This window comes from Parus major, chromosome 3, assembly GCF_001522545.3.
Source record: "Parus major isolate Abel chromosome 3, Parus_major1.1, whole genome shotgun sequence".
Lineage (NCBI taxonomy): Eukaryota > Metazoa > Chordata > Aves > Passeriformes > Paridae > Parus > Parus major.
The window spans coordinates 101,574,583-101,598,515 of record NC_031770.1 but is presented as its reverse complement, the minus strand read 5'-3'; the positions used below and the strand labels follow the sequence as shown (position 1 = coordinate 101,598,515).

At 40.5% G+C, this 23,933-nt stretch overlaps 1 protein-coding gene across 3 annotated transcripts in view; it reads left to right on the top strand.

Moving 5' to 3' along the window:
• The first annotated feature begins 6,385 nt into the window (after positions 1 to 6,385).
• CYRIA (CYFIP related Rac1 interactor A) overlaps positions 6,386 to 23,933 on the top strand; it is a 56,138-nt gene continuing 38,590 nt past the window's right edge. The window contains exons 1-2 of one of the 3 annotated variants that reach the window (XM_015621836.1): positions 6,386 to 6,496; positions 22,240 to 22,290. The gene's annotated coding sequence lies outside the window, so the exon portion shown is untranslated. The remainder of the gene's footprint in view (positions 6,497 to 22,239; positions 22,291 to 23,933) is intronic. The other 2 variants (XM_015621833.3, XM_015621838.3) reach the window with 2 other exon arrangements.

Below are 23,933 nucleotides of genomic sequence, written 5' to 3'. Positions count from 1 at the left end.
TAAAAACAGTATTAAAAGCTGCAAAGTTAAGATTTTAGGAATTAGGAAATATCAGAATTAAGATTTTCATGTACATTTCCCATGGTCCAGTTGAGCACCTACCCTTCTTTCTGGATGAAAAGCATAGGCTTGGGGGATTGGTTTATAAACAATGGGCATTCATGTATATGGATTTTGCAAAAGTTGGATCCCCACTGATATAATATGGCAAATTCAAAGCCTGGCTTTTCCTATTACAAAAGACAGGAATCTAATTTAGCAACCCAACTGTTACTTCAAAACACTTGTGTAATTTCCTATAACAACTGCTCATCACTTCAAATTGGAGTCCTGGCCTTTTAAATTACCTACAAAGACCAGCTCAGTTGAAGTTTGGTGACTGCCATGGAGTAATGGGGAAAAATTAGATGGCTGAAATTCCAATTTCCATCAGTTCCGTCCTCCTCTCCTTTGAAAGAGCCTGATTTACTCCAGGAAAGCTTTACTGCTTATTCCTGAAGCATATTTTGAATGTTGTGTTGGTCAGTAGCTATATGGATGTAAATTGAAAGAAGGGTCCTAGGCCACCTGAAAACTTCAGTGCCTCAGGAGTTGCTTCAGAAACAGTTCTCTTGCTACATGTACATATAACTCTGACACAAGCACAGGAGAAATTACTAAGGACCTTTTCAATTGTCTAATCTGAATTTATTCTGGGTAAAACTGAGTCCTACTGTCAGCAGAGGAAAATAATTTTAGGAGTAGAACAACAATAGCTATCATGTTCACTGGGGAGCAGCTGTAGGGTCATGGATCAGCTTACCAGCCATGCTGCTAGAAAAAGCATCATTTATTGTGGTTGCTTGGAAAGGAACTACATAGGCCTGGCTGTTCAAAGTATTCAGACTCCATGATTTTGCTCCAGGCTGAGAGCTCTTGAGGAACACAAATTTAAAAAAAAACCAGGAAAGAATTATCAACTTTTATAAATGTCCTGCATTTATAGAGTATTATACATGATACATTTCTAGAAACAAGCTTTATCCCTGATGAACTCCATAGATCTTACCAAAAATTATTAAAAAAAAATATGTTTTGTAATACTAGAATATACCAAAGATACACAGGTTTCTGTAAACCACCTTCTATAGCAAATGTGAAAAAAAATAACTGACCAAAAACCACCAAAACCAGAAGACAGCTCCCTGAAAAATGTCCTTTCAATGACATTCACACATGATATGATAACACATATATAGAGCACTTCAACTTTGTGTTGCTGTAGATGCTGTGTTAGCTTCTCAAGCTTTCAAGCCAGCATTCCTAGGTGTGGGAATGTTGGGAGCCGTTGGTATTCTGCTTCTCTCCGTAAGTTCTATGCGAGTTTGGTGAAAAATACAGGATTTTCAACCCAGAAAATCACAGAGAATGAGCAGGGCTGTGGTTTGGGATAATCATGACTTCATGGGACACAGGTTGGGCTGCTGCTTGCTTTCCATGTTTGAGTAAAAAAGTATGTGAATCATGCCAGACACACATTTAAGCTGGATAAAGACACTGAAGGAAATATCTAACAGATTGCTTTTCAAAAATCTAACTCACATAAATTCCTAATCATCTATCTATAGCTCTGAACGATGGAAGTTATCCATCTTGTATTCTCATGATTCCTGCAGTATTGGTTACCTCATTTGCATAAAATGAATAGAATAAATTGTTACGAATCCAAAAATATACGGTTGCCAGGATACATCTTGCTCGATGCAAATGAAAATGGGTTTGTGCCGACCAGCTTAAAGTAGTTTGGAACTTAGGCCTTTTCTTATTAACATTAATAGTGATAAATGAAGCATTACATATCAAATGAGCTACTGAAATCATTAATATTTGTTTGGCAAATATTTCAAGCAAATCCGAAGCAATGGTTGTACAATGTAATTCTCCTAAAATACCCTGAGCTTTTACTGTAGAAGCAGCATTCAGAGTGAGTACTCCATGCTTCTTATTTATAAACTCTTGAATGTAATAGGTAAGTTTCTTGTTAATTATTTTTATGATTTCCAGTGCTACAGCCTTACCAACAAGCATCAATCAGTGCATAGAAACACTACTATTATGCTTTGTTCATGCATAACACGTGGGTAAAGTAGTTATAGTTGACAATCATATCCAAAAAAAAGTCCTAGGATCTGACCATCTTTCTATACAATTATACAGACAAACTCTTATTTAATGTATATTATTTGGACTTCTAAAAATGACAAAAATATAATTTATTTTATTTTAAGCATTATATTTTATTTTTAAGCTGTACACATGCATATCAATAATTTTAAAAGCCTGTACCAAAAATTAAACTATAACAGTTTCTTGAGTAAATTTGTTTAATTTGCATTGAATGCCTAATGAAGATAATTAATGCAAAAAAAAAATAAAAATTATTGGTTTCCATTCAAGTATGTCTTTACATGTCTATACATATCTTTAAAAGGGGATTATATATCCTATATATTGACTTCCAAACAGGTAGACGGACAGGGATCAGATTTCCAGCTGTATTCAGGTGAGAGAGTCCAGTGTTTTTGGTGAGTGGTGTAGCTGCTCTCATCTGCCATGGGTGGTCCCTTGTCAGCAAAGGGCTGGCTGCCCACGCCTCTGCCAATGTCATGTTCTCAAGAGAGAAACTGGGGGTTATTACTCTGAGAAGAAAAAATCTTCAAGCTGAAGATACCTGAGACAATAGAGATGAGGAAGTTTTCTCTACCCCCTTACTAATGGTCGGTTCTTTGATAGGAGGGAAAGATACTGACAAAGCCACAGCAGCACTGTTCTTTCATAGGAAACAATTTCAGACACAATTCAGAGTTGTGAAATTATAGATTAACTCCCTCCTCTCTTCTTCTGATTTGTTGTGTCTCGGAAGCTACTGGCTTCACTCCTAATTTTCAGTCACATAACTGAAAAAAAAAAAAAAAAAAGATTATGTCCCTAAATTATAAAACAGCACTGGATTTCCTCTTCACAAGTTGCCATTACAAAAAAATCAGTGGTACTGTGAATTACACAAGTGATGACAGGATTGTACTGAATATTCATATAATTTATTTCATAGAATATATAATTATCCTTTTTTTTCTGTGTTAATCACAAAAGTAAAGGGCTTCCAGACTGAGGAAATGATTAAGGGTCTGATGGAATGGGCACTGAAATTAAAGACCCTCTCCTTTGAATTTGGTAATTTCTGAACAAAGCTCTAAACCTTTCTTCTCCTGAAAATGCTCTTTGTGCTAACCTGCTTCCTTTCAGTCTGCACAGAGCTAAAATGAGTATTAAGGAAGATTTCCTTTTATTCTACAAATAAACTCTCACATGTAATACTGGAGAAAAGTGCTGGATAAATACATTAGTTCTGCTTAGCAAGTTAAACATCAAAAGCTGAAAACGCATGTGGCCATCTGTTCTGAGACTGCTGGTTGCATTCAGGTGATTTTGAAGGCAATTCTGCATAAAGCCATGGGTTTAAAGACTTGCAAGGCACCATACTCTACAAAAGACTAAATAACACTGTTCCAGGTAGATAAAAATACAAGGATTTGCCAGTATTGCAGATGACTTTATGAATCATTCCTGTTTAAAAAAAGAATCTATGTCACCATTAAAATTTCAGCAGGTGTTATAAGGCCAGCACCTAAAAAAAATCCAGAGATTGCTGCTTTGCTGCTATGCTGCTGTGTCCCAGTTGAGCCATGGCAACTGGTTGTGCGCACATTGTTATAACTGTGAAATAAAATGTGTTAAAATCCCCTCGGATTTCAGATTGCAAATCAATTTGGATGGGATTCAGTGTGAGATTCAGACACCTAAGTTTAAATGTTTGTCAGCAGGTGTCTTTAGCTACGTAACTTAAATTTCCATTGCAGTGATGACAGATTCAGCTAGGTAGCAATGGACATTCTGACCTACATCTACAGGTCACAGGATCTACAGGTGCTTCTGAAAGACCAGTAGAAGATAAGGCAAGATACCCAAGGGTATCTTGAAAATCTTTGGATGTTTATGCTGATCCCACTGAAGGATCATGACTGGGGTAGCTTTAAGCTGTGACACCCAGACTGTCACTGGCTGGCCCATTGCATTGCTCACCAGAGAAATGATTTTAGGTGCCCAACTGCTTCTTGTGATGTGTGAAACAACTTCATGAAAGCACCAGACACCAGACCAGCACTTTAGTACTGCCTGTAATAGGAGATTAGACACCTAAATAAAGTCTAAGAAATTGAGATGTCTGTATAGCCAAATTTAGAGGCACAATTCACCTTTGTAAATGCAAGCAACATCCTTTCACCTGAGAAAGTTTAGGATCCTTGAGGCATTGGGATGGGGCTGGTAGAGATGAGACAGAAATTTATGAGTGTCCTGCATCTCTTCAAAGAAAAAACTGGGTGATATGTGAGCTCACTCACAGTCTAAGTGATAAGAAATTACTTTACTGAGGAATCTGATCCCTACCCAATGTGCTGCAAACTGAATTTGTCTCACACAAGCACTAAGATAACAGTTTCACACAGACAGTTGTGGCTTGGCTAATATGCCAATAGGCAGTTAAATAATTGTTTCCTGGTCTCTAACGTCATCGTCCGAAGCTGAGAATCTGAAATCTATCACTCGCCTGTCATTTCCCCTACAGGCTGATCAACTTCAGTCTTATGGTAGTATGTGACGCTACATGTAAATGTTCTACAGTTAATTTCATCAATATCTGCAGTCCCTTTATTTTTGTAGGATTTAAAAGTTGGATTTTTCTAACTCATAAATATTACCTGCACACAAAATAAAAATATTCTTCTGACTAAGTCCTTGCTGCATTCGGTGCACGCAACTTGAGACCATACATAGCATGCAGTCATAGAGTCAGGATATTTCCAAAAGATGGGTGGAAGCTGCCTCTTCTTTTGTAAAAGCATCCAGTTCAAGAGACAACCATTATAAAGCAGTCAGAATGCATGCCCCAGAAAAATAATTAAAAGGGGACATTACGTTGCTAGCTGGGAATCTGAGGTTCAGTTCTTTCTCCTGGTTCAAGTTTTCCACGTGATTGTTCTTCCCGCTTGAAAGTGGAGCAATGCTATTTACTTCTTTTAAAAGGTACTTTGAGACTTGTGGGTAAAAAATGCAAGCCAGCAGCTCAGTGTTCTACTAAGCTGGGTGCTGTGAGGGTAGCTATACTAAATGTGGTACAGCAGCAGACACACAGCCTTTTAATAGACTAAGTGTGTCACTTGAATTATTTTCTAACTAGACAATTTGGAATTTTCAGACCAAAAAAAAGAACAATTCAAGGACATCTGGATCCAGCCTGGGTAAAGGGAAGAAGTTAAATCATGAAAGTTATGCTGCTCTGGAGTGCTTGATTGGAGGAAGTGACAGGCCAGAGGGTCAAGGCAGCAGCAGGCCCTACACGCTCACAGCTCCACCAAACCACTCCACTTCTCAGCGCTCCAAAACTTGCCATATTCATGAGAATCGCACCTCTCAGAGCACACAGCTCTCCTCAGCACATTTGCCCCAGGCGGGACGCAGCTGTGAACTCTCAGGTTCACTGGCATAGAGCTGTGATGGCTTTGTGGTCAGCATCACAGCTTCTCACATTTAAAGAGCTCAGCAAGCAAAGCCCTTTGAACAAATCAGCAGGTATTTCTGTACTGTACTTCTAATATTGTCACTTGTAGGTTTTGCTTTGTTTTTCTTTTCTTGCTTTCTCGCTGTAAATGACGCACAGACTGGCTCTTGGGGAAGGGGAAAGCAAGTGCTGCACAGCCATTCTGGCGACTTTAACCTCATTTAACCCTCAGCACAGCAAGAGGAAGTACAAAGTATTTTCACGAGCTGTGAATGGGCTCAGATCTGGTTTTGACGTCTTGAGGAAGCGCTGCCTTCTGCGAAGCCAGAAATACAAAAAAATGTATGTGAAGTCCCGAGCTCCAGGGTTTACACAGAGACACCGTCCCGTCCCGTCCCATCTCCCCCCACCCCAAAACAGAGGCCATCGGAGAGAGGGGGATGGGGTCCCTGCGAACGGGGAGGGTTTGGGTCAGCGCCGATGTCCCCGGGCGGGGCGCAGCGCGGGTGACAGTCACACGCACCCCGGCCCTGATTCCTGAGCGGAGAGCCCAGCGCCCCGACCCGCCGGCTGGGGAGCCGGGGGGTGCCCGCGTACGGTCTGCACGGGGTGGGGAACCCATTGCTATCCCCATCCCCATTGCTATCCCCATCCCCATTGCTATCCCCATCGGAGGGGGCCTCGCCCCGCGGCGGCGGGAGGCGGGTCCGGGGGAGCCGCGCCCGGGGCGGCCGCCGGCGGGAGCCGCACGCAGCCACCGCGGGGCGGGGCGGCTCTGCCAGCGTCGCGCTGGGCCGGGCGGGCTGGGCCGCGCTGCAGCGCCGGCGGCTGATTCGGAGGCAGCGGCGGGGGATGGACGAGGGTACCTGCGGCGGCCAGCGGCGACGGGCGGCCCAGGTAAGAGCGGGGAGGCACGGCGGGGCCGGGGGCTGCGCCAGATGGGGGCTGAGCCGCCTCTGCCGCTCCTCTCGGCGCCCCCGCATCGCGGCGGGGCGGGGACGGCGCGCTGCAGCCCCGGAGTTTCCCCGCTCCCCTCGCCCTCTGAGCCTCCGCGGCCGCCTTTGTGCCCGCTCCCCGGCGCCGGGTCACCCTCCCCGCGGTGCCCCTGCCCCTCGCGGCGGGGGCTGCGGGCGGGGGGACCCGGGGGGACACAGCCAACTGTTGCCTGGGAAGCGCCGGCCCCGGAGCGCTGCCTGCAGCCGTGAGCGGGATTCGCTCCCAGACCCTCTCGGAGAGGCACCGGGTGCGCTGCTAGCCCGAGCGGAGGCTCCCGATTGGCCTCGCCCAGCCGGGGAGACGCTTCCCCGGCCACTGGGCTCTCGTGGGTGGAAGTCTCCGGGTTTTCGCTGCCGGCCGGTGGATGCCGGAGCCGCCGCGGCCGCAGGGACGGGCTGTGCCCGCGGCAGCGGAGCTCCGCGCTGGCCCGGGCTGTCGGTCAGACAGCGCGTCGCTGTGCCTGGCTGGACTGAGTGCCATGGCGGGGGAGGGGGGCAAAGGGAGATTAAGGTTCAAAGTTTAGTTATACCGAAAACTTTCTATTCCAGCTGCTGGTGATTGCTGGATGCGGGGTGCCATAAGCGTGGTGTTTCCAGAGGGATGTACCTAGACAGGAGATGAAAGACAGGCTCTGTAATGCTGCATTCATCTCGTTTAAATCTCTGTCCATGTTGCGAGGTGTTACAGCGAACAAATAACTCGCTTGCATCTATTCTTCCTGTTACTAGTTTTCTCCTAAATTGATGCCAAGACTGTTTAGGTTTATTTGTTTTTATCTGGGGTTTGTTTTGCTAAGGTCTCGGTAATACATTGTGCCACTGTGTAAAATCGAGTGATCCGTAATTCACTGGCATCACAGCGAGGCTCTTAACTGCACAGGCTTTCAGTGCTGCTGCTAATAACTTGCCGAGGGTAGTGATGTGAGTTGATTTCCAGCCTGTTCCTGGTCTCTAATTGCCATACAGACAATCTTTACACTCTGTTTTTGTTACCAGTTCTAAAGTCAGTTCATACGTGTTTGGGGAAAGGGTAGGTTAAGGGGGACAGAGATGTCTTTGCTTTGCTTCTTCTGTTTTGACTATCTGTAAGGCCATATAAAAAAATTAAATTATTTAGGCAGTGAACTCTTGGCGGGGAGATTTGGAATGAAATACTGTCGTGACATGAGGTTTGTCTGCCTTGTGGGCAGATTTTCACATGCTCAGCACAGCTCTACAAAAATACCCCAACTCCTATTACACAGGGAAGAACTGAGCTGATACTTCCTTTTTCTCTGTTATGGTAACTTTCATATTTCTGTAACACGTAAGGAAGACTGTTACATCAGCAATGTACTTTTTTAAGTAATTAAAAAAATAAATATTGTAATTGCTTATGTTTAAATCTCCTTTCTACTCTTCTGTAATAGCACCACTCCCCCTTCTCACCAGGCACAAATTAAAAACTAATGGTAAAGTCCTGCTGTTTCCTATGGTAAATTTCTAAAACGTGATTTAATGACACTAAATTACAGATTATGGAAACATCATGGAAGGTTTGACTTAAGTTTATAAAAAGCATAAAATAGCAACTAAATATAAAATTCTGAGAATTTTATTCCTCAGCTTAAACTGCTGTAGTATCATTTAACTGCTGGTCTTTACATTTTCACTTGATGTAAACTATGGTAAGTATAAGCAAGGCATTCTGAGTTACTTGTATAGTTTCTCAAAGACTGCAGTATTTTACTGTACTCTGCTCTGTACTTTTTCAGTACCCTCCTGTGCTGCTTTTGCAGTGATGCTTTGTTTTTTCCCCCATGAACTTCTGCTCATTATTAAAAACTGAAAATAAACAAACCACAAGTGATTGAAAAGATGGTATATACCAATAATTAGAATAAAACCCCATTGATTAAGTCAGAAAGGAAAAATGGTGATCATCTTGGGTACTATTGCAGTTACTGTTGTCAGATGTCATTCTGCCATGACAGTGAGTCTACTAGTGAATTTTACAGTGCTGAGAAGATAATTCATTGTTAGTGTGCTTAACTTGTCCTTATGACATCATTTTTAATGCTGTTTTGTCAGGCTGAAATATCTTGTCCTCAGCAGTATGGCAGCCTTACAAAAACATTGAGGATTTGCATGTGAAGTATGTTGCAGATTTCCACATTATGTGATATACAAAACGGGCTTAAATACTAGATGTTATTTAGATGAATATTAATTCCTATATTTTAACAGAAATAATATTTTGTAGATGTACAGATACTGTAAGTAAGACCTCTTCATCATATTTTTATCTACTTCCAATGCCATTCTAATTAGAGTTTTTGGAGAAACTGTAAAATGTTTTCTGTGGAATTACTGGCATTCTTTAGCACTAAATGTATATTACATGCAGTAGCACATGAACTTAATCATTTGATTTACTTTTTATACAAACCAGAAAAATGCTATTCTATATCCAGCCCATGTATATGATCCAGACATCATTAAGTCTCCTGTTAAAATCCCTGGAGACAAACAGGGTATTTTACTGGGACCTATAGTGTCAGTGGATAGGGGTGTATGGATGCTAATAATATGTTAATTTGAAGCAGCCAAACCTTTTAGTGTTTCCTCTCTACTGAATTCAGTATGTATTTGGATCCATTTCAATATTATCAATCATTCTTTTAGCAGTGCTTTCTACTCATGTTATCTAGGAATGCAAAACAGTAACACTAAATCAGAGAAAACAGTTTGAGAGGCATGAATTAAAATATTTAATATATGGGGCAGTTTGAGAGCTGTAAAAAATGCAGTCATAAATTTGAATTTTGTTGTTTAAATTAAAATTGTAATAGAAGCTGCTCTGCACTTGTATGAATGATGATGAGAGCAACCTGAATGATTTGAACTGTACAGGTTCTAATTGTTATGAAGTACTAGGAATTTACCATTCTTCTACTTAGAGGAAATTCCAATTAAAATGAAAAATGCAGCTTATTTTCTATCTTTACATACTGCTCAATACAAGTTCTTGATTTAAACTGGTAGCAGTAGTAGATTCTACAGAAAAAATAACAGTAGTAGGTATAAGACAAGAACATTTCAGGACTGGTGTGACCCAGTGCAGCACTGACACACAAGTGTTTGAAAGATTTTTATTTAATGTTGTGGGTTTAAAATGTTTAAAAATGATGCCAACATGAAGATACCAACCATGAGATTTAGTTAAACATCACTCAGCCTTACCTTAACTCAAGAATGGTTACTTTGGCATGCTAACAACTAAAATACTCTTGTCTAATTTATAAACTAGTCAATAGACTAGAAAACAAGCGATCTGGAGGACTTCTTGTGCATATTACCTTTTTTTTTTTTTTTTTTTTTTCCCTCCTGTCCATGACAGTACTTCTGTAGTGCCTTTCATTATAGGCAAATTTTAACAGCATGGTTTGGATGACCAGCAGTGCAAAAGGTGAAGCTAATGCATAAGTCCTAGTCTTATCTTTGAGTAAATCTGTGCAAGGAATTTATGATGCTTTTTAGCATGTGAAACATTAATTTTGAAGGATCCAGTAGCAGTGCAGCTTGTAGTGTTAAGTGTGCCTATCATAAGTGCTAGTCTGGTTTGGTTTAAGTCTTGGATTAATAAATGTGATTTCTGAACACGTGTTCCTCAGGCCTGGTGAAGAGCATCCATAATATCCATTCAGCATAGGTGTTGTTGTGTCTAGAATATGGCATGGAGCATACTGAAATCTTGAGTTTGATCCCATTTGTCTGTGATGATCTCGGGATGACAGAGTACAGGTTCGCACACTTAAAAACATTGTGGATGTGGTTTGGTGTTTTTAAGGGAATGTGTAGACTTAAACTGACATTTTCAATTAAAGTCATTATGTGCATGTGTATACACTCTCTGATACACATAGGTTTAACTTAAAATTTAAATAGTTGTTAGAAGCTTTCTTATATATAATTTATGGGATTTGGGCAAGGGGGGGAATTCTTCTCTCTGCTGTATTACTTCCTGAATTCATAAATTATTTGAGTGGCCTATTTTACAATTAGATGTCTCAAAGCTGAGGTTGATGGTCTAAAATCCATGTCTGAAAGCACACTTTTTTACGTTTCTTACTGTGAAGAAAAAGAGCTTCTGTTCTGTGCCCATCCATAGCTGTTACCACTGAGACTGTTCTGCAGAGTGGAATCTCTCTCCTGCCTAACTGCCTTCAGCATCCAGAGATGGAAATGTTCCCTCAGGATTAGAAAAGCTTGTTTTGCTAAGAAATAAGTGTAAGCTATTTACTCAAACTTGAGTAGAAGCATTTGCAATGATGTTAATCTCTCTTCTCTTCATGTTTTTTGGTGCAGTAGTTGCATCCAGTATTCATTGTGACACTTTATTCTCTCTCCTTTTCAGCTTTAAGTACCTTGAGCTCACATCACCCTCTTCCCAAGAGAGTGAAACATGCAGTGTCATAAGCTGTCCTTTATTTCACCTGCAACCTTTAGAAAAAAACAAAACAGTATTTAGGCCAGAGGCCTAGACTCCTGCCCTGTGATTAAGGCATTCAGGTGAGGGAAATCTGGTTTCTATAGGTGTTTCATTCATTCATGCAGTAAATATTTTTCCATTTCATAACTTATGCAGGAATAGTCTTAGGACAGACAGTAGGCTGTGGTTTAGGGCAGTGCCCTGGTGTGCAGAGATGTGGTTGGGAGGCAGTCTCTCAACCTGAAAAGAGCCTACCACCCACTTCTACTTCCTCTGAGGTTGCTTTCCTGATGCTTTTTAATAGCTCAGTGGTGCTTGAGGGCATGCTCCTGCCCTCTCATCCGAAACTTCAAAATTGCATGACGCCTTTCCTCGGGAGCTTGTGAAAGGAATGACTTCGTATCCTGCTTCTAGAGAGGCCTGAGGGTTTTACAGCCCTTTTTAATAACATAGGTACCTCTTGAGCTTCCAGGAATAGGTGACATGAGTTTAAGGTACTTAAACTCACAACTTTCTTACCTATTAGGTTAGGTGGCTTCCTGCTTGCTATCACAGTTATCCTACTTTCCCTTATATACCCAAATTTGTTGCAGCCATGCTCAAAATTCTCCTGTGAGTACAATATGAGTTTCTAGACTTATATGGATTAGTAAATCTAAGAGTATAGATTTTGAAGGGATGAAGCCAGACTTTGGCAAGACAGGAGTTCTGGAGAAAGTCTTCCTGTTGGGTTTAGGGTGCAGTTTGAGTCTGGTTTGATTCAGTAGTCCGGTGTAAATGTTTTGTCCTGGATGAGATGCAACGACTGTTGCATCTACACTTGGTTAGGAGGCCAGAAGACCCATGTCCTGCATAGACCCATGTCCTGGAGTCCCTACTGGGGTGTTTCAAAACAGCTCATTATTATTTGCCTCAGCAACTGAACTGAGCCCAGTTGTGTCCTAAGACTATTGTTGCCTAAGCTGTATGTGGTTATTCTGAGAAGTGGGAGGAAAGGGTTGTTCTCATGTTTTTCAAAGATATTTCAAAGCAAACCTGCTTTCTGTTTTATTTTATTTATTGTGACTGTATTTAATACCTTGCTTGATCATTACAATTTTCATTTTGCAGCTGCCCCAGATAAAATCTGGAAGGTTAGCTTGAGTTAATGGCTTTTTGAGAGGAGGGGAAAAAGTTCATCTTCTGGTTTCTCTTATGCATGTTAATAGTGGTGTGGAGCTGTGGGGCAAAAATTCATTACTGTATTTAGCTGGTATCAAAATGCTGAGTGATGGTGCCACTTGCAGAGCACAATTGGTTTTGGAGAAGAAAGAAAATTTTCTCTGATAATTGATCTTTATGATTCTAACTCCAGTAACTTAATTCCAGAATTGTGTTTAAATAGCCTCCATGGGAGATATACATAGTATGTATGTACAATACAGTAGTATTTATTTGGTATGGGTGATCTGTTGGTCCTAATTTTTCAGAGGGGATTGCTATAATACTGTTCAATCTGGGGAGGGAAGCAATGGCAAGGGGAAAATTCTGTAACATTTCTCAGAGTTGTTTAGCTTTGAGAAGACTAGATTGTTAAATTTATTATGTTTTATTTCCAGGAACATTCTAATTTTGTCTCAGTTGTACTTTGTCCCACCCACATACACACAGTCTGACTCCCTGTACTGTATTGCTCTGTAATTGCAGTATTTTGCTTCAAGGATCATCTGTAGGCAGTTGGCGACTTCTTCAAGTGCAGATTTCATGATGGATGTTGGCATCTTTAGAAGCTTCTGGAAATAAGTCTGTAATCCTCTCCCTAATAATTGATGGTGGCAGAGGAAATGGGTTCTGATATTTTGTAACTTCTTTTTTTTTTTTTAATTTTCCCCATTTTTTTTATTATTAAAGCATAAAAGCCCTGTAGGACTGACTGGAACGCTTCCCTCACACTCTCACAAGGCTGTGCTGCAGCAGGGCTCTGTAATAACAATTACTGAGGGGATGGTTTTGCTGTTCCAGATTGAGATGGTGATGGGGGCGCTGGAAAACGAGTCTCCCTCAAAATGTGTTTTATGCTCTGAACACATTAGAGATTGTGCTATTATAGTGCAATACTTAATTCTTTGGGATTTATCTTTTTAGTTAGTGAAGGAATTAAAAAATCCGCTTGGAATTTTTTATCAACATCTCTTATATTCAACAGGAAAACAGAAAATGTTTCCTGATCTTGAAGTATTTTGGGACTGTGTTGCCTGTAGAACTGATTTGTATTTCTATAACGAGATAGTCTTACTGCTTTTATTTATTTTATTTTTTCCCCAAAAGACAAGGACAGAGTAAACATATTAGAGGTGCTAGATGTATAGGTAATAACGTTTGTCTGGTTTTATACTGTGAGATGGAAAATTATTGGGCTCTGACTGCTTATGCCTTTGTTTTACAGAGGTTTTGATTCATTAAGGCACAGACAGTATCATGTTGTCCTTTACTGAACCAAAAGTAAAACTGCCAAAAAAAATCCCCTTTTGTTCTGCTGCTGAGGAACACTGTGGGCTGCCAAATCCTGACAGTCTGAGTCACCACAATTGTAATAAAGTGTTTGTACTTTGGCGGTTACTGTTATTCAGTGTCTTCTAATTTATTCATAAGGCAAAGGGACACCTACAGATTTAAAATACTACTTTTTAAAGAGATAGTCCATGTTTATAAAGAAATAACATTTGTCAGTAGAGAATTAAATACACTGTACTAAAACTTCAAAACTTCTAAGGAGTAAATAGTTAATCTTTAACAATAAGAAATATACTTATATACCTATATTTAAGAAATTCCATGTTTCATTCAAAAGCAATGCCAGACTTCAAAAAATGATGGGATTATTTTAAACTCTGTACTGAATTCTGGTGTTTTGGCCATCTGATCTGACCTGATAATGATCTGATAACCAGGGAGACTGCTTCCTTCCTAAAAAAAAAAAAAACAACAAAAATAAAGCCAACAAAAAAAAGTTTTAAGGATAGGGCCTCTGACCCTTGAAATGCTTATCTGCATTTTAGCTTTGAAGTGTGGACTGTGACCCAGCAAGCTTAGCTCATGTAATTGAATTCAGTTGTTTTCAGCATCACTTCCAAACAAAGTAGTCAAGTTCTAGTAGTCAAATGAAGTTGTAACAATCAAGTAAAACTCAGAATGAGGGCGCACAAGGAGCTGGAGGAAAGCAGGGTGGCTCTGACTCAGTGGTGGTAGCTGTAAGGCTGACAGGTGTGTCCCACACTCACAGCAGGTGTTCTGCCTGTGCCCATGTGCGCACTGTGGTTCTCTGGCTGATGGATCTTGCTGCCTGTGCTTGGGTGGGAGATGGGAGTACTTACAAGTTTTGGGTGCAATCACCTGTGCATGGAGAGGAGGTGGTTTTCTTTACAATTTCATATAATTCTTTATCATTTCTCAATACTGTAGCTGTTTATGGATGTGAGTCCTCATATTGTCTAGTATCAGTTATTGAGGCAGAAACAATGATTCCTTTCTTTCCAAGGATAAAATAACAATAAGGCTTTTATTCTTGATACATAGGGAATTTTGTGTGTCATTTACCTTTCCCTAGCATTGAGCTAATGAAGATCAATCATTACAAATTTACACAGATCTCTCTCTCAAAAAAAGCGCCAGATTTGCTAAACTGGATTATTTATAGCTTTCCCCAGTTCCATCTTGTAGAGCTGCCGATGAAAAGGACTGAGGTGGGCGTGGGTGGTAGACACTGGGACACTGTCGAACACATGGAAATTCTTGCAGCAGAAAGTAGTATAATTTTAATTAGTGCTCAGTGTCATACTATCACTACAGCTGTTTCCCAAAGAAGAGGTTTGCCTGCTATTGACAGGACATTCACACAAAGGAAGGAGATGGTAGATAAGCAAATGCAAATATATTACATGCCTTCTATCCTTTGGTTTTTAATACATGCTGTGGTGACGAGTTCAGCGTGAAACAGTCAGTGACATGTAATTATATATGCATTAAGTGGAAGCTGATTCAGAGTGTCCCTCTCTGGGAGTATCTATCCATAATGCACTGAGGTGGGGATGCGAGAGGAGCAGCAAAGCTCTGAGCTGCTTAATTCATGTGGCACTGCAGTCCCGCTCGGCTGCTGACTTCCTTTCTCCTTTTTTTTTTCCCATAAAAGGAGAAAAGTGCTGCCATATGACTCGCTTCAGAGAGAATCACAAGATGAGGTTGGGGCCGGAGGGAGGGGGCCGCAGGGGGGGGAAGTTATTCAGGTAGCTGTGTTTCTTCTACATGATGCAAAACATTCTGCTTTCTGTGTTTAATGTGGTATAGTGTTTCCTCCAACTGACATTGCAATCAAACATTTCATTCTTATAATAACGTCCTTTTTCTTTTTTTTTTTTTTTTTGCTTTCTGCATGGATGAGAGATTCTGAAGGGAAGGGATATTAATGAGTTTGGAAGGAGATAACTTCAATTCTTAGGGATTAGGCTGTCCTCCAAACCTGCAGACACTTTCCTGCTGGTTGTTAAGGAATGACTGTATGTGGTATTCTCCCATCTTGTGCCAGTGACTGTAGGTAGGCATGCCTGAATTCATTGCCTAATTTTGCACGGTTAAAAAGCTTCATCTCCAGTTTTTCCAGAAAGCAGACTAATTGGGTGATTCTCTGAAGATTTGCTCAGAGATCAAATCTGGACAACTCTGTGCTTTTTCACAAAGTCCTTGAGCTCTCTTACTCTGCAGTCTCACAGTGACTCTCTTTTAAAATAAAGCAAGAGTTGCCTGACTTCCTCTGACATATTCTGACAAGAAGCACAGCCCTCCCACTGAGGAGGGTCACAGTTTCTCCACAGAGCAAAGGCAATTAGCAGCTCTAAATGAGTTCCACCCAGTTTCTGGCATGGATTACTGGATGGTGTTTGATGGACTCCTGATTCTGCATCGGAGTGCACAGCAACCACCAGGATGGTCAACTCCAACCATGCTGCCAGCTAAAGTCCTGTATGTGTGTGTTCGAAGCCATCTCTGAGTTGATGATTCACAGTATTGATCAGCTTGGGTTTAGTCAGCCTTGTGTGTTCCCTTTATTTATTGATGCTGTGAAGCCATTTGGCATGGGGGCATACAAATCAGTTATCTCTCTTCTTGCTCAGTCCAACACAAGATGTTTTAGAAATCACAGCAAAATGGATGTGTCTGTACAAACCAGACTTTCTTCTTTAACAACTATGAAAAATGGAAGTCTTCGACCCAAACTTTTACTTTGATGTGGAATGAAGTGTTTTGTCAAGGAGTGCAAAGGGAGCTGGAGAAAATTAAGATCTTTGTAATGAACAGTCATCTCCTACATTTCCTAGCATCACCCTTTTCTAGTGTCACTGTAGGTATCCTGGGAACAGAGCAAAAGGACCATACTAATTATGGATCTAAAGTAGGTTTGGTTTTTTTTTTTCCTAGCTGTTGGGTTTTTTTTACATCAGAACTAGGATGTAGGCCAAGATCTGTGAAAAACAGATGTCTGTCTCATGCCTGCAGTGTTATCATCACTGGGATTTAATAAATTTGTTATTTCACATATGTGGGTGGGTTTTTATTGTGTTATAGACAATTTTATTGTGTTTTTTTACTTGAAATATCTGACAGTTTTATGGTTTATTGGCGTGATGGTCTTTATGTTGAGATATATTTGTCATCTTTTCATCTCTTTGGAAGACTGAAATTGTACCTGTACTTCGAAGCACTACAATTAAAGTATTCATGGGTAAATCAGAGTGTGGGAGTTCATCTGGGACTTTTAGGTTGGAGCAGATGGTTATTAGGAGATTATTAGGTGGACTCACTGGACCAGATTTGCAGCTGGTATTGCGACAGTTGTAAATGAGTGCTCAGGCTTTTACAGAGTAATAAGCAGTTTTGTCAATACTGAGGTGGGTTGGCCCTGATTGGATGGCAGGTGCCCACCTAAGCTGCTCTGTCACTGCCCTCCTCAGCTGGCAGGGAACAGAAAACATTATGAAAAGCTTGTGGTTTGGTATAAGGGCAAAGAAGGATCCCTCACCAGTGACTGTCATGGGCAAAACAGAGTCCACTTGGGGAAATTAGTTTGATTTATTACCAATCATATCAGAGTAGAATAATGAGAAGTAAACCCAAATCTTAAAACATCTTCTCCCCACCCCACTCTTCTTCCTTTGCTCAACTTCACTGTCAAATTCTCTACTTCTTTCCCTCAAACAACACAGAGGGACAGAGGGTAGAGCTTGCAGTTAGTTCAGCCCATCTCTGCCACTCTTTCCTCCTCACATTCTTCCTCTTCTCCCCCATGGGGTCCTTCCCACGGAAAACAGTTCTTCAGAAACATTTCTAATGTGAGTCCTTCCCATAGCCTGCAGTTTTTCTTGAGGTGCTCCAATGTGGATCCCTGCCATGGATGCAGTTCCTCAGGAACAGGTTGTTCCAGTGTGGGTCCCCCATGGGGTCACAAGTGCTGCCAGCACAAACCTGCTCCAGTGTGGCTCCTCTCTCCATAGCCCACAGATCCTCCAGGAGCCTGTTCCAGGGTGGTCTTCCCACAGGGTCTCAGCCCCCTTCAGGCACCCACCAGCTCCACTGTGGGTCCTCCATGGGCTGCAGGAGGATCTCTGCTCCCCCATGGTCCTTCATGGGCTGCAGGGGCACAGCTGCCTCACCATGGGCTGCCCCAGGGCTGCAGGGGAATCTCTGCCTGAAGCACCTCCTGTCCCTCCCTCTGCACTGACCCGGGCTCTGCAGGCTTGTTGCTCTCTTTTCTCTTTGGCTGGTCTTCTGCAGCGGTTTATTTCCTCTTTCTTAACTCAGTTATCCCAGAGGTGCTGCCACCATCACTGATGGGGTCAGCCTTGGCCAGTGGCAAGTTGTATTATCCCATCCTGTTCTCCATCACTGCCCTCCCCACTACCAAAACCTTGCCACAGAAACCTAATACACGGTACTGTTGCACTTAAGACTCCAAGGTCAGGATCTGGCACTGAAGATGACGATCTGTAGGTCAGCAGTTGTGAAAGGATTGTATGTTCTTGTGAAAGCACATCTGAAAAGTAAGACTTTTCAGTCCCCTATGACACTATATAATCACATCTACACAAAGTTTTACACACAGTAATTCTTGCCAAGTACTGTATTTACATCCATATTTGCACCATGGTGCTTGTATTCCTTTGGAAAGTTTTATGTGCCTCTCTTGTCTTTGCAATCACTTCTTGCTTGTGTTCCTTTTTCTGCAAATTAATGGTAAATGTTCTCAATTCAGGTTTGCATTAATTTTTTTAAGTAATCAATTTGGGATTTCTGACTTAGATGAAAAAAAAATTGTGAAGGCATATGTAACTTTGTGAAATATTGAAAAAAAACACCTACAGATTTGTTCCTAAAATGCAGGATCTTGTAAGATAGATTTCTTCCTTGCTTCCTTGCCCATCACTCTAATGTGGGTGAAGTTTGGAGAAGCACAATCTCAGCTGTGCATTGGAATGCATTTGATAGAGCTATGCCCATTTTATACCAGCTGACAATCAGGGCTCATGTTCTACTGGCAGCAGTCCAGACTTGCCAAAATTAAGAAATCAGATGCTCATGTTCAGTCCATCTGAATACATTAAAAAGCTCCAAAACCTAGCAGGTGCAAATTTTCACATGTGCTGGATATGATATTTGTGGAAACACAAATGCTCCAATATTGAATGATTATGTCATTCTGTTCCCCTGATTTGACAGCAACAATGACCTAGGCAAGGGTGACCTGTTAATTCTGAAATACATTTGGCTGGTTATGGAATTAACTTCTAAAAATGATGTTGTCCAGAAGCAACTGGGTAGTGTATTTGTGATGCCTGTTCATAGTAGGAACTAAATAAGGAGTAGGTATGGCATGCGACTCCACTGTTACATTTTTAGTCCTGCTCATGACACAGTTTTGTTCTATGCCAGCTAACATTCTCCCAGATAATGCCCAAGCATAGTTCTGGGATTAGGAGAGATGATGGACTGTTTCCAAAAGGCTGTTTGGATCTGGCTGGACTGTATGGAGGAATAGGATTTTAGTTGTCCAGCTACAAGCTGTAACATTTTCTGGTTCCAAGCCCAGAACATGGCTGTGTGCCCTAGTCTATTTTATTTTCTGACATACATGTGGCCACAGATCCTGCTTTCCAGGAAGCTGGGATTCAGCAGCTTCTTTGGGAATGCAGGGGCAGCATTGTCATTGTGTGCTTAGGAAGATAGAAGAAAAATTCTTTCAAGCCTGGAAGTGAGAAGCTGTCTGGAAAGCAGGAAAAATGAGCCAGAGCAACTTAAAAAGTCATGGAATAATTGAGTTTCATATTTTGTTTATAAGACAAGCCCCAGAGAATACACAACTATAATCAGCCATTTTGAAAACACTTGTTTAAAAAAAAAAAAAGAATATATTTGAAGAATTATGGCCTGGCATTTTAAATCAAAATTAATAAAGTGAATGTTAAGCAGATGGCATCTACAATGTCCTCAACCAAAGGATGTATATCCTGGCAGTAGAGTAAAGTTTATTCCTGCCCTAAGCTTTGCTTTCTGTTAGCTAAAGGAGCAATGCTAGTGCAAACCTGAGTTGGCATGATCCTTAGCTTTTCCCTGGGGAATCCTTGTCTTAAGCAGATGTCTCAGCTCTCTTCTAATTGTCTATTTGCCTCCTGTCTAGGCAGTGCAAGTCTAACCTTATATTTAGCAAAAACTGTAGGGTGTGAAGTTTTGTGTGTGGGTGTTTTTTTTTCCTTTAAGTAGTGTTAAAGCTATTAGCATCCTAATGACTTAACAGTGTCTGGTCCAACAGATAACTCACGGGTTGACTCTAGTCCGTGGAGCACAGCCATCTGTTTCACCACCTCGCTTCTACAGGACATGAGGAATAGCTGTGCCATGGCATAGGCTTCTTGGTAACCTTGTCATGTGCTTCTGCACCTGGAACTGGTCCAGCGAGCAGAAACTGAGCTCCCAGTCCCCACATGGGCAGTGCCATTCCTGGGCTGGGGATTCCTGGTGCAGTTTGTGCTTTGGGGGCTGTGTGGAGAGAGAACCAAAGTTCAGGTCAGGATGCTCCAAGGATGAGCTGCCCTGAATTACCTGTATTGCCATTGACATCTCTCACATTTTTCTGCATAAAATTTAAATAGTACCAGCTTGGTAGCAGAGGTTTTAATGAGTCTGTGCTTTTTCAGTTTATACATTGATAAGTGTGTTCAGCTGCTGCTCCTTTTTTGTTTTTGTATTTTAAATCATAATAAAATTCATTACTTCATTTTGGAACTTGTACTTTCTACTCCTTAAGTAAAGGACTTCTAAAACATGAAATAATGTTGTGGTTGCATAGCTAGGATAGAGAGTTTGTCCTCTGATGCACACTTCATCTCATTTAACTCTTCTCTTTTGCATTTGAACATGACGTAGTCCATTCTGTAATGCAGCTTCACTGAACTCCTTATTTCCAAATAGAATTAATTTAATCTCTGCTATTTATGCTTTGTTTAATACTGATCATACAGCCTTAATTATTTCTTACACAGCAGGAAACTTTGAAAATAGCAGCTGTGTTTTTCCTTAAGTCATAGTGGCTGTGAACTACGACTGCTCAAATCCCTGGGTGGATAATAAGCTTTACTCCCAGCAGGTCTCCCAGACTACTGCGCTAAGGGAACCAAACTGACTCCCGTGTTTCATTGTTTAAATGCATTTTAACTAGAGATAAACTGACTTGCTGGAGCATCCCAAAATAGTAAAAGAGAATTTTCTCTTCTGTGTCATGTGATGGTTTGCCTCCTTGTTAATATCCCTCTTTTAGAGCAGCATTAAAGTTTTTATTAAAGTTTTCAGATGTCTTATTTATTTCTGTCTATTTTTATGAGGCGTGTGTTTAAGAACTGTTCACTTTCCTTTCTTTCTGACTTGCAAATTCTCCCAAGAACAAGAGCAGTTGCTCATAAATATGTTTCTTCACCCTGTGGTTAAGTCAGAGTGTTGTAAGAAATATCTTGATACTTAGTAATTTTCTGAGCTCCTTCAGGTGTTGTTCCTCTTCATTTCCCTCAGCTTTCCTATGGAAAACTGTGACTCCAATCTTGGTATGCTTATCTCCACTTTTAAAGGAATATTTTAAAGATGCCAAACTGAAAACTCTAAACTTTTCAGTGTAGTTTATCCTTCTTCCCTCCCATGGCGCTGGCTTTTCCACTCAATGGCATATCTCAGTCCAAATGTGATACCTCAGTGAACTTGCATTGCAGCCCATTCCATGCAGTTATTGCTTACAGACAATAAATGCTTTCTGGCATCTGTTTATAGTCTTTGTTTTAGTGCCCATTTCATCCCTGCTAATCACATTAAACCTGCAAGTTACACTGACATTGTTTTTACATCCCATTTGATTTTGTGTTTCATTTTGTTTTATAATGAACAAAATTTAGATCTCTGAGATAATTTTTTTAAAATATTAAAAAGCAGACTTCCAGAATGTTGTGTGTATTTGATTAAAAACCTAATACAGTCCTAGTTACTACTTAAGTTGTGCTGAGGGATGGCTTTTATATATAAGTTGCAAAGGTTTTGTAATTTTATAATTCAGCTAAACAGGAGGTTCTCCTTCATAGTTACTGGGGATTTCTTTCCAAAATTTAGTTTTTCTACATAATTGTAATTAGTGATGGAATTCCAGTCCTTCATACTTGTGATTTTTGTTGTTGTTGTGTCAAGGGGGAAGGGGATGTGTTTTCTTACATCTTCAAGCAGTTAATGCAGTTGTACTAAACAATGGTCTTTAGAGTTGTTTTTTGCAGCCCTGTAGCACTGGAGGGTCAGGAGCTGTCTCTCACTCCAGCACTGCTCTGTGGGAAGGGGAGGGTGTGTGGGTTCCACGGGGTGCTGCTGGTCCTTTCCCTGTCCTGAGGTGTTCCTGCAACAGTCGTTTGCTACCTTGGTGTGCGCTGCTGTGAGATTAATTGACCTTTGGCTCTGGGAGTAATGCACAGTAGAAGACTCCTTGCAGAATACTCTGTGCTTTTGGAAAAAGACAAGTTATTCTCTACTGAAGGTATTGAAGTAATTTTTTTAATTTTTACTCGTTAAATAAAACAGCTTCATTAATAACAATCTTTTTAAATAAATTTTAAAACCCACAGATTGCAGCCTGTGTTTAAGTATTGGGAAGGCTCTGGATCATCTTCAAGAAGGTAAGAGTCAATTCTGGTACTTTCAGACTTGCACAGAGCAGCTGTGGAGCAGATTTGATTATCATCAGTGATAAATGAGCACTCAGCCCCCATTGAATACCATCCTTTAAGCAGTTTTACTGTTGCACCTCACTGACACTTTCAGACATCTATCTGGGCATAATATTCTCGCCTTGAGGTTTTTATTTGTTTGCTTTTCTTATTATAGTACAACAATTGAGAATTCTTCTTCCCATGTACTTTTTTTCATTTACTCCACTGTTTGTTTTGAGTCATTTCACTGTTATTGTTCTGGTCTGTCAAAACCCTTGAGACAGAATTGGCTTAGGCAGAGAGCAGGATTTGTTCACATCCCTTTTGAAGTCCTGGTTCTGTGATTTTTATGGGTCTTCTACTGCCATTTTTTTCCCCAAATCTTGACCGAGTTCCCATCAAACTGTCTGAAATATAAGTTGCAAATACCATGCATTGCTTCAGAGCTGGAGAGAATTTGCAGCCAGCAGCAAAATAAAGCAATGTTAAAAAAAAAAAGTTTTTACCCTGGAGAAAGGGAGTTCCCTGACTTGACCAGCTGCTAATTGGTACAAAGATTTGTTTGCACAGAGGAGCATTCCTAATTAGTTCCCTGTGTGGGTGTTCTACTTGGGAAATTAGTGTTACATTTTGATATAATTTAATCTGCCTTTATAATGAATTGTTATAATTTGCAGTAAGGAACATATTTTTACGGGGGAAAAAAAAAAAAACAATCTGCACTGCACCACACCAGTTTCAAGAGATAATTCCTCTTTAGGCATCAATCAAGGTTACTTTTTTGAAGTTAAATTAATAAAAGTCCACAATTAGATTAAAGCCAGTTTTTAGTCACGTATTTAGAAATATAGCTGCAGAAACACAACCATGTGTTTTTCAAAGCCAAAACTTAATTAAGCTGCATTAAGCTGATTTATGAACCAGATGGTTTGACCTCTGCGGTTGTGAGGATAGTGAAACTGAATATTTGGGAAAAGTGTTTGTGGAGTTTTATTAGCATTATTGAGGTTATGTTTAAAGTCGAAGTTCACTTCCAAGCTTTTCTGTAGTGGCTTTATTCTCCTTGTTACCTTCACCTTTATTCTGGGAGCAAGCTTGCATCTGTCTTATTTTTTTAGAGAGCTGAAAAAGTACCATTAAAATAGCTGTCCATATAGAACCTTATGAAGGACCTGGTTCCCTTGTTTTTCTAGTGGCCTCCCTGCCTCCAACACTTAGAAAATGAAATTATCACTATTGGGCATTTAAATTGCATTCTTTATTTCAGTGGTTTCAAAAGATTGGAAAATTAATTTCTGAACTTAGAACTGGTTTAACTGGACTTTTTCACTATAAATACTGTTTTAAATAAATATACCCTTTATACTAAATTGCTAAATGTTTTGGAAATGTATTGCCATTTCCATGATTTCATTATTGTATCTTTTTATTCTTAATATAATGCATACCATTACCAGTGCACATTATTTTCCTTTGCCTGTACCAGTCTTGGCAACAGCTCATTATAGAATCCAACTTAAATTGAATCTATTCAGCAGAATTACATGGGATAAAGTTTAGTTTGAATACCTGATCATTTCAACCCAGCTGCATTTTTTAATGGTATTGCT